We start from the raw sequence: 10,000 nt of genomic DNA, 5'->3' as shown, positions 1-10,000 counted from the left end.
CATTCTTCTTCAGGTTACTATTTAATATTATAAGACCAGTCATTGTCCTCACCCATATTATCTGTCAGAGGGTATAATATTAGACTAATATTTTCTCTTTAGTGACATACACTCTTGAAATCATCTTAATTTCCATAAGTGTAGGATATATAAGTCACCACTATGGTCACTATCACTGATAGCTACAGTCTAAATAAACAAACTGATTTACATTGTTTACTTTCCCATAAAACTGTGTTTTAGCTAGATGAATTGCAAACTGGTAATTTCTGTTCTTTCAACGTTCATGTTATCGCCACCATTAGAATGTCCAATTGACTACATTCAGATTTTGGTCACTGAGGTTCTTTACTACCTCACACCTTCTACCTATCTTATCTATACACGGGTATCAGATTTAAGTGACCGACATATTGCTGACACCTCAGATTTTACCATCACAGTGGACACAAAAGGGAGCATGCTAACCTTTCAATTGCCATTTGAGCTAGGTAAACCTCCTGAAAAAAAAAAAACTTTCAGCAGCAGTGGAGTTTTTTCTCCACTATTGTGCAGCCTCAGAATAGGTATATATAAGTTTAGGGACTTTAGGGCTGTCTCTAACCTGAAGAGTGCAGACACACTTGCCCTCTGCAAAAACAAAAGGTATCAGTGAAGTTTCCCGAAGTGATTTTACCATTGATTGGGATTTGTCTGAATAATTCCAACAGATTAACATGACACTAACATAACTGCATCAGAAAAGACTGTCTGACATATTTATAGATGGAGCCCCTTAAGAAGACTGAAAGCTCAAAACATTGAAAATCAAAATACTGAAAATGGAATTTGCCATTTCACCGGTGTTGTGTGATCTTGCAGTTGCTATATATGATTATCAGGGGTATCATGGCCCCCACATGATGGGTGCAGGGGGGCTTGCCCCTGCATAAAAATATTTTTGATATTTTGAATTTTAGATATATTGATTTTCAGTCTTTTAAACTTTCGATCTTCTGACAATGACCCCATGTTCATTAAGCCTTTGACCTGCACAAGCCTGAAAATACATGTGAGTTGAGCTTATCGAAGGGACTCAGTGGAAGATGACAATGAGGGGAATCAGTTCCATCTGTTACGAGATGCAGTCAGGTGATACAGCCTCTAATTACACTAACTTAAGGTATGGACACATTACCTGTCAGGTATCCGACTAGATGGAAGGTGACAATAAAGGGACTCAGTGCCATCTGTTATGAGATGCAGTCAGGTGATACAGCCTCTAATTACACTAACTTAAGGTGTGCACACATTACCTGTCAGCAGGTATCTGACTAGATGGAAGGTGACAATGAAGGTACTCAGTGCCATCTGTTACGAGATGCAGTCAGGTGATACAGCCTCTAATTACACTAACTTAAGGTATGGACACATTACCTGTCAGGTATCCGACTAGATGGAAGGTGACAATAAAGGGACTCAGTGCCATCTGTTATGAGATGCAGTCAGGTGATACAGCCTCTAATTAAACTAATGTAAGGTGCGCACACATCACCTGTGAAGTATCTGACTCGATGGAAGGTGACAATTAAGGGACTCATTGCCATTTGTAATGTGATGCAGTCAGGTGATACAGCCTCTAATTACACCAGCTTAAGGTGTGCACATATTCCCTGTCATGTATCTGACTAGATGGATGGTGACAATGAAGGGGCTCAGTGCCATCTGTTATGAGATGCAGTCAGGTGATACAGCCTCTAATTGCACTAACTTAAGGTTTGCACACATTACCTGTCAGCAGGTATCTGACTACAGAAGGTGACAATGAAGGGAATCAGTGCCATCTGTTATGAGATGCAGTCAGGTGATACAGCCTCTAATTACACTAACTTAAGGTGTGCACACATAACCTGTCGCATATCTAACTAGATGGAAGGTGACAATAAAGGGACTTGGTGCCATCTATTATGAGATCCAGTCAGGTGATACAGCCTCTACCTACACTAACTTAAGGTGTGCAGACATTAACTGCCAAGTATCTGACTAGATGGAAGGTGACAATGAAGGGACTCAGTGCCATCTGTTATGAGATGCAGTCAGGGATACAGCCTCTAACTATACTAACTTAAGGTGTGCACACATTACCTGCCAGGTATCTGACTAGATGGAAGGTGACAATAAAGGGACTCAGTGCCATCTGTTATGAGATGCAGTCAGGGATACAGCCTCTAACTATACTAACTTAAGGTGTGCACACATTACCTGCCAGGTATCTGACTAGATGGAAGGTGACAATAAAGGGACTCAGTGCCATCTGTTACAATATGCAGTCAGCTGATACGACTTCTAATTACACTACCTTAAGGTGTGCACACATTACCTGTCAGGTATCTGACTAGATGGAAGATGACAATAAAGGGACTCAGTGCCATCTGTTACGAGATGCAGTCAGGTGATACAGCCACTAACTACACTAACTTAAGGTCTGCACACATAATCTGTCATGTATCTGGCAAGATGGAAGGTGACAATGAAGGGACTCGGTGTCATCTGGTATGAGATGCAGTCAGGTGATACGGCCTCTAATTACACTAATGTAAGGTGCGCAGACATCACCTGTGAAGTATCTGACTCGATGGAAGGTGACAATTAAGGGTCTCATTGCCATTTGTCATGTGATGCAGCCAGGTGATGCAGCCTCTAATTACAACAGCTTAAGGTGTGCACATATTCCCTGTCACATATCTGACTAGATGGATGGTGACAATGAAGGGGCTCAGTGCCATCTGTTATGAGATGCAGTCAGGTGATACTGTGTCTAATTACACTAACTTAAGGTGTGCACACATTACCTGTCATGTATCTGACTTGATGGAAGGTGACAATGAAGGGACTGAGTGCCATCTGTTATGAGATACAGTCAGGTGATACAGCCTCTAATTACACTAACTAAAGGTGTGCACAGATTACCTGTCACATCTCCGACTAGATTGAAGGTGACAATGAAGGGACTCAGTGCCACCTGTCATGAGATGCAGTCAGGTGATACAGCCTGTGATTACAGTAACATAAGGTGTGCACATTACCTGTCCCGTGTCTGACTAGATGGAAAATGACAATGAAGGGACGCAGTGCCATCTCTTATGAAATACAGTCATGTGATACAGCCTCTAACTACACTAACTTAAACTGTGCATACATTACCTCTCGCATATCTGACTACATGGAAGGTGACAGTGAAGGGACTCTTTGCCATCTGTTATGAGATGCAGTCAGGTGATACAGCCTTTAACTACACTAATTAAGGTGTTCACACATTACCTGTCAAGTGTCTGACTAGACAGAAGGTGACAATGAAGGGAATCAGTGCCATCTGTTATGAGATGGCGTCAGGTGATACAGCCTCTAATTACACTAACTTAAGTTGTGCACACATTCATGTCGCATATCTGACTTGATGGAAGGTGACAATGAACGGACTCAGTGCCATCTGTTATGAGATGCCGTGAGGTGATACAGCCTCTTATTACACTAACTTAAGGTGTGCACACATTACCTGTCACATATCTCACTAGATGGAAGGTGAAAATAAAGGGACTCAGTGACATCTGTTATAAGATGCCGTCAGGTCATACAGCCTCTAACTACAATAACTGAAGGTGTGCACACTTTACCTGTCACTTTCCCGACAAGATGGAAGGTGACAATGAAGGGGCTGAGTGCCATCTGTTATGAAATGCAGTCAGATGATACAGTGTCAAATTACACTAACTTAAGTTGTGCACACATTACTTGTCATGTAGCTGACTCAATGGAAGGTGACAGCACAATGGACAATGCCTGTTACAGCCTCACACACTAGTTACAGGCCTGATAGTGCTAATGACCAAGAGTGGCTGATACAGGTTACCATGAGTAGCCATCGAGGGTGGGGGTTATTAAGGACTGAATTAGGAGAGGGACGTGTGAGCAGAGTAGGTGGTGGCTCAGTCCTTCATAGTGAGGTCAGGTAAAGGATGAGTTAGTGGGCTGGAAGAAGTGACATTTCGTATTAAACTCATTAAGCTTTTTGGCTGAACATGCTGAGAGGCAAACATTGCTCATGTTTGTTTCTTTAGGAATAACTGCAAAATACCTGCATACAAATGTGCACATAAGCAATCTCTCACTCTCTCTCTTTCACAAATTGCAGCCAACACCTTGAGTGACCCCACAGACAGCTGCCTCTATTAGCAGAGTTTACAAGGAAAAGGAATAGCTTGAAGTAGGTTTTAGGGTCTTTCTTCCATCTCACACATGCACACACTTACTCCTGTGAATAATATAGAGTCCCTGATCTACCTACTCATATCTTTGGAATGTGGAAACAAACTACAGCACCCAGAGAACCCCACAAAACACACAGCAGACATGCAGTGCCTACACAGAAGGTACCTTAGATAAGAACTGAACCAGAGAATTGCTTACTGTGAGGAAACAGTACATTCAAAACTACAACACCCAGAGAAAACATGCAAGAGCACATAGGGGACATGCAGTGCCTACACAGAAGGTACCTGAGATAACTGAACCAGAGAATTGCTTAATGTGAGGAAATAGTACATTAGAAACTACAGCACCCAGAGAAAACATGCAAGAGCACATAGGGGACATGCAGTGCCTACACAGAAGGTACCGGAGATAACTGAACCAGAGAATTGCTTAATGTGAGGAAATAGCACATTAGAAACTACAGCACCCAGAGAAAACATATAACACACAGGAGACATGAAGCACCTACACAGAAGGTACCTCAGATAAGTGAACCAGAGACTTGCTTAATGTGAGGAAATAGTACATTAGAAAAAGACAATGCTAGCTTTTCTTAATGAAAACTTAAAAAAAAAAGTGGTATTGGTCAGGAAGATCTATATTTGCATGTCATCTGGATAATTTTAACAAAATGTTACAAAATATTCATAATGTTTTCCTAAAGCATCATGTTAACCAACAGCACCATGTACATGCTATGACAACTCTTACAAACAATTTCTTCCATCCCACTATGGGTGTGCTCTTATCACATGATCATTAAATGTGATGAATCCTGAACCCCTAACTCTTTAAATATACCAAATGTCTAAATAACTACAAAAGGAAAGTGTACTGCATGTGTAGCTTGTACTCTTGCTTATAACTGAGGCTTCTGCTTTAGGAAAAATCTGCAAACTTAAGTCATGCATTTCCATTTACCATTCAGCATTTTATTAACCCTTTGTACAGGTAACACTTGCATGGTTTCTTTAATTAAAAGAGCATAATCTGGTACATTTAATGTTATTTACCTCACTTTTTTTGCAGGAATTCACTCCACCGTTGTACTCACAGAGTCTGGAGGAGATGTTAAAAAGCCTGGTGAGTCTCTCAAACTGTCATGCAAAGCATCTGGCTTTTCCTTTGGAGATTACTGGATGAGTTGGGTTCATCAAGCACCAGGAAAAGGACTGGAGTTTGTAGCCCGAATCAGTTATTGGGCTGGAAGTACCATAAATTACTCTCCATCCGTCAAAGATCGTTTTACAGTTTCCAGGGATAATGGCAACAGTCTGCTGCTTCTACAAATGAACAGCTTGAGAGCTGAAGACACGGCAACGTACTATTGTGTAAGAGATGCACTATGAGTGAAAGGAACTCCGAGGCAATACAAAAACAGAAGTAAAACCAGTTTCCATATGTGTTAACTTACATTAGACAAGCTTTTCGTGGCAGCATAGCTGGATGTTACTTCTCCTACGTTGTAATACTTGTTTGCAGAAGAGCCTACTGTAACCTATTCTTCAGTAATAACTGTCCTGTCCTTTAATATTTGCTGCAGCCATGCTCTTGATACACATTAAACATGAAGTTCTCCGAGCTTCTTACAGCTGGCACAGAAACAAGCTTCTGTCTGCATCCACCTATGAGAACAGTACAGTGCATTGTTTCATTACTCTGCAGTATAATAAATATATTTAACATCCTTTCCAAATCCCCTTTCTACTCATATTCATGTTATCATATTTGTTATGTTGATTTTGTTAGTGAATATGGAGATCTTTGTACTAAAAGCCATCTTGCTATCTAGCAACCAAGACTACAGGTAATGTCTGTAGCAGATCTCTACTCTAATATTGTATTGATTATTTTGTGTTCTCTGTTCTAAATCATTCTTAAACTTTAATTGCATTCCATTAAGTGAAAGTTGTAGACCTGAATTAAGTCTTCCAGGGTGTTTTACAAGTAATCTAGAGAAAGCTGGTATGATGTGTTTATGTCCCTTTCAAATAAACATGTAGGAAATATACCATGTTCTGGTTTGGGTACTACAGGGTTTACCCATGGCTAGCATGCATTGATTGGTCATGACAGAAAAGTCCAAGTGTCCCAAAAAATCCAGCCATGAGTGAATGCCACTGATACACCAACATTATGCACACTCAGACATCATATATTGCTATTATAGAATGGCAGTAAAAAAAAAGAAACATCTTTCATTTTTGAACTATTGACTTTCTTATTTTGAAACTTCATTTCACTTTGCATCTGCTTTCATTGCTAAGTCTTTCTAGGACATCTTGATGACCTGCTACACACTTGTACAATGGTATATGACTACATTGCATACTATATCAGTTCAATGCAGTATTAGCCACTTTGCTTGTCTAACTTGGTTGTTCACATCAATGCTGTCAGATAAAAACAGTGTCCAAAACTGAACTGGTTTCAAGGTACACAGATGAAGCTCTTACTGCAAGCCAGGTGACCAGGATTTAATTAGTGGCCCCAGCACTGGTTGAGCCTGGTAGGGAGGGAGGGGGAGAAGTGAAGGGTCATGGCCTGCTAGCCCCTCCTGGGAGTGGGAAGGGGTAGCACACTGGTTGGTCTAATTTTCCTTAAATAAGATGCTAAATCAGTGTTACATCTGTCTGAGTTGATGGTAGCTCAGGTAGATGAAAAGATCTAATGGCACTTACTGAAAAGAATAGTTTCTTTTTATTTGTATGCATATATACAACTCATATTTTTACATATTTACATATTTATAATACTTACATATTTTAACATCAATCAATACATTGATATTCCTAGTTTAAGTATTCTCCCACTCTTCAGCCCACAACCCAAACCATATTCTGTCCAGTATTTTTGTCAAAATCCATTTTCCTTTGGATTTGACTTCATTAAGTCCTTCATTCCATATGACCCATGTTACATAAAATATGATTCTGTCCATTTTCTTTGCTTCATTCTGGAATTTAGTCTCATAAAACCTGTACTCTATCATGTCCATGTTTAACATTTCAAAATTTAAATACATTTTAATCAAATCTTTTACATACTTATTTCCACAGCTTTTGAATTCTATCACATTAACAAATGTTCTGTAGTTTCCAATTCTTTACATTTATTACAGGAAAGTAAATAATGTGGGAAGAAATAGCCAGGGAATTGTTATGGCTAGGCTTGTATAGGCCCTAGGGCTGATAGCCTAGTACCAACCTATGAACCTATGAACCTATGAACATATTCTATCCTGTTTTCTCTCATATGTCATATTTGCCCCAAATGATAATTATCCTGTGGACATTCTTCTCAAAAAAATTTACATTTTTTAATTATTTTTATAATCTTTGACTCTAGGCATTATTGCTGTCTTCGTATCTATTTCTAACTCTTTCCGTAGATCCAACATTCTTTTCAGTCACATTCCTTTTTTTAATTTATACAATACAATTTTGCTGTAAACTTATTTCATTTTTTCATTAAAAAAACTTTTGCTTCTTTTTTTTCATTTTAATTTCTTCCCAAATTTTTCTATGTTTACAATACATTATCGTTTCTATCAAGTCTTTATTATTTTTCATTATTCCTTTTAGTACTTTATACATACCTAAAGAGGCTGCACGCACAATTAGATTAATCAGCCACAATCCCCTTGTTTATCGTTCATATACAAAATTCCCCTCTTAAATGGGTTAAATCTTGACCCAAAAGTAAATGAAAAAAATATCTGCATAATTTATTTTTCATGTTTTACTGGCATCATGTAAACATTTGCTATATAAGCTATTTATCTACTATTATGGTGTTTATTAAATGTGATTTCTTCTTGCATGAAAACTTATATATCTTCCAGAATATAATCATGTCTTTGAGTTCTTTAATAATTTTGTCCCATTCTTCATGTCTGTATTCTGTACTTCTAAATACTATTCCTAAAATATCTATACTCTTCTCATTATATTCCACACCTCCTATAATACCTTCATACCCAAATGGTTTACTTTTCTCTTTATTTAAGCTTAAAACAATTTACTTTTACTCAACATTTGATTACTTACCATTACTACTATGTTCATGATTATATCAAAGATCATACTGCTTGTAGGACATCCTTGTTTTATACCATATGCGATTTTCAAATTATCCCTAATCCAACCATTTACATACAATCTTGCATATTTATTTTTGTATATTGATTTAATTACCTGTAATATTTTTTTCACTTATGTTATCTGCTTGTAAAATACCCCATAAATGTTTTATACTGAATATTATCATATGCCTTACTAACATCCCCTATCATGATTTTTGTTTCCACTTTTTTATTAATAATATAATCACTTACCTTTATTATCCACAATAAGTCTTGACTCCCCTTTCTTTTTCTCCTAAACAAATTCTAATCAAGTAGTCTTTCTATTTCACATTGCAATCTTTTAGTTACTGTTCTCATGAAAAATATTATAGTCTGTGTTATTCCGTGTAATTTGTCTCCAATTTTTTTTATTTCATCTTTATCTTCTTCCTTTAATATACATTTTATCACACCTGTACAAATTTCTTTATACTTAATTTTATTTTCTGAACACTCATCCATTATTTCTACAAACACAATATTTTGCCAGTCATACATTTCTTTATACATACTATATTCAATTCCATCCAAACCCATAGCTGCATTAACATTAATATCTTTCAAGATCTTATTCAAATCAATTATGTTTATTTTTGTCTCTAGTCATTATTTTCCTTGTTTAATTTTCCCCATTGTAAATTTGTCCTATGTTAACTTCTTTTTTACTATATAAATCTAATACATATTCTTTAATTATTTCATATATTTCGTCTTGTATTTTAACTTGCTTCACTTCTTTAGTTTTAATTCTCTCATTATCTTTCCTTCTTTTACTGTTTTACATAAGTACGGTGTTACTTCTTTTTTCCTTGTAAGCAATATTTTTGCTTATATAATAATTTATTAAACTTATGCTGATTTCTTCTATATAATTCTTTTTTCTTTTTCGTAAAAGGATTTTTTTCTACTCTATTAAATCTTTAATTTTTTTACTTAATATTTTGTATTCCATTTTTTCTTTTTTGTTCTTTTCTATGCATTCTAAAAATACTTTTTTGTATTTTTTAAATGAATCCACCAAACTGTCAAATTTTCATAAAAATATCTCATACCAATATGTTCTTGCCATAATTATATAATTTATTTTCTTTCTTCTGATTCTAACTCTTTAACATGTATTCTTTTTATACATTTTCCTACTTCAATATACTCCTCATTTTCAAGGATTCTTATCCAAATGGCCACATGATCAGAAAACCCAATATATCCGATTCCTTTCTGTGTAATTTTTAGACCTTCTTATATCAAAAAAATGATACATTTCTGCCTTAATTTCATTTCTTTTACAAGTCCAGTGTTTATTTTCCCATAGTTTTAATTTTCCACTTTTTCTAATTTCAGTTATCATTTTAACATCACAACTATTCTTTTTAGTTCTCAAATTACAATTAAAATCCTGTTATTATTATATCCATGTTAACACAGACATAATTAGGTATACCTTTAAGTATTGTTTCTCTTTCTTTTTTGTTACATATACATATAAAACTATTAGTCTATATACATGTTTTCCATTTTATATCCACTACAGTTATTCAGCCCAGTTCTACTATTGTAATATCTAATATTTGTATATTTTCTTGG

Source organism: Protopterus annectens, chromosome 11.part0 (genome assembly GCF_019279795.1).
Source record: "Protopterus annectens isolate FY-2018-M chromosome 11.part0, PAN1.0, whole genome shotgun sequence".
Taxonomy (NCBI): Eukaryota; Metazoa; Chordata; order Ceratodontiformes; family Protopteridae; genus Protopterus; species Protopterus annectens.
Note: the sequence above shows the minus strand (reverse complement) of the source record.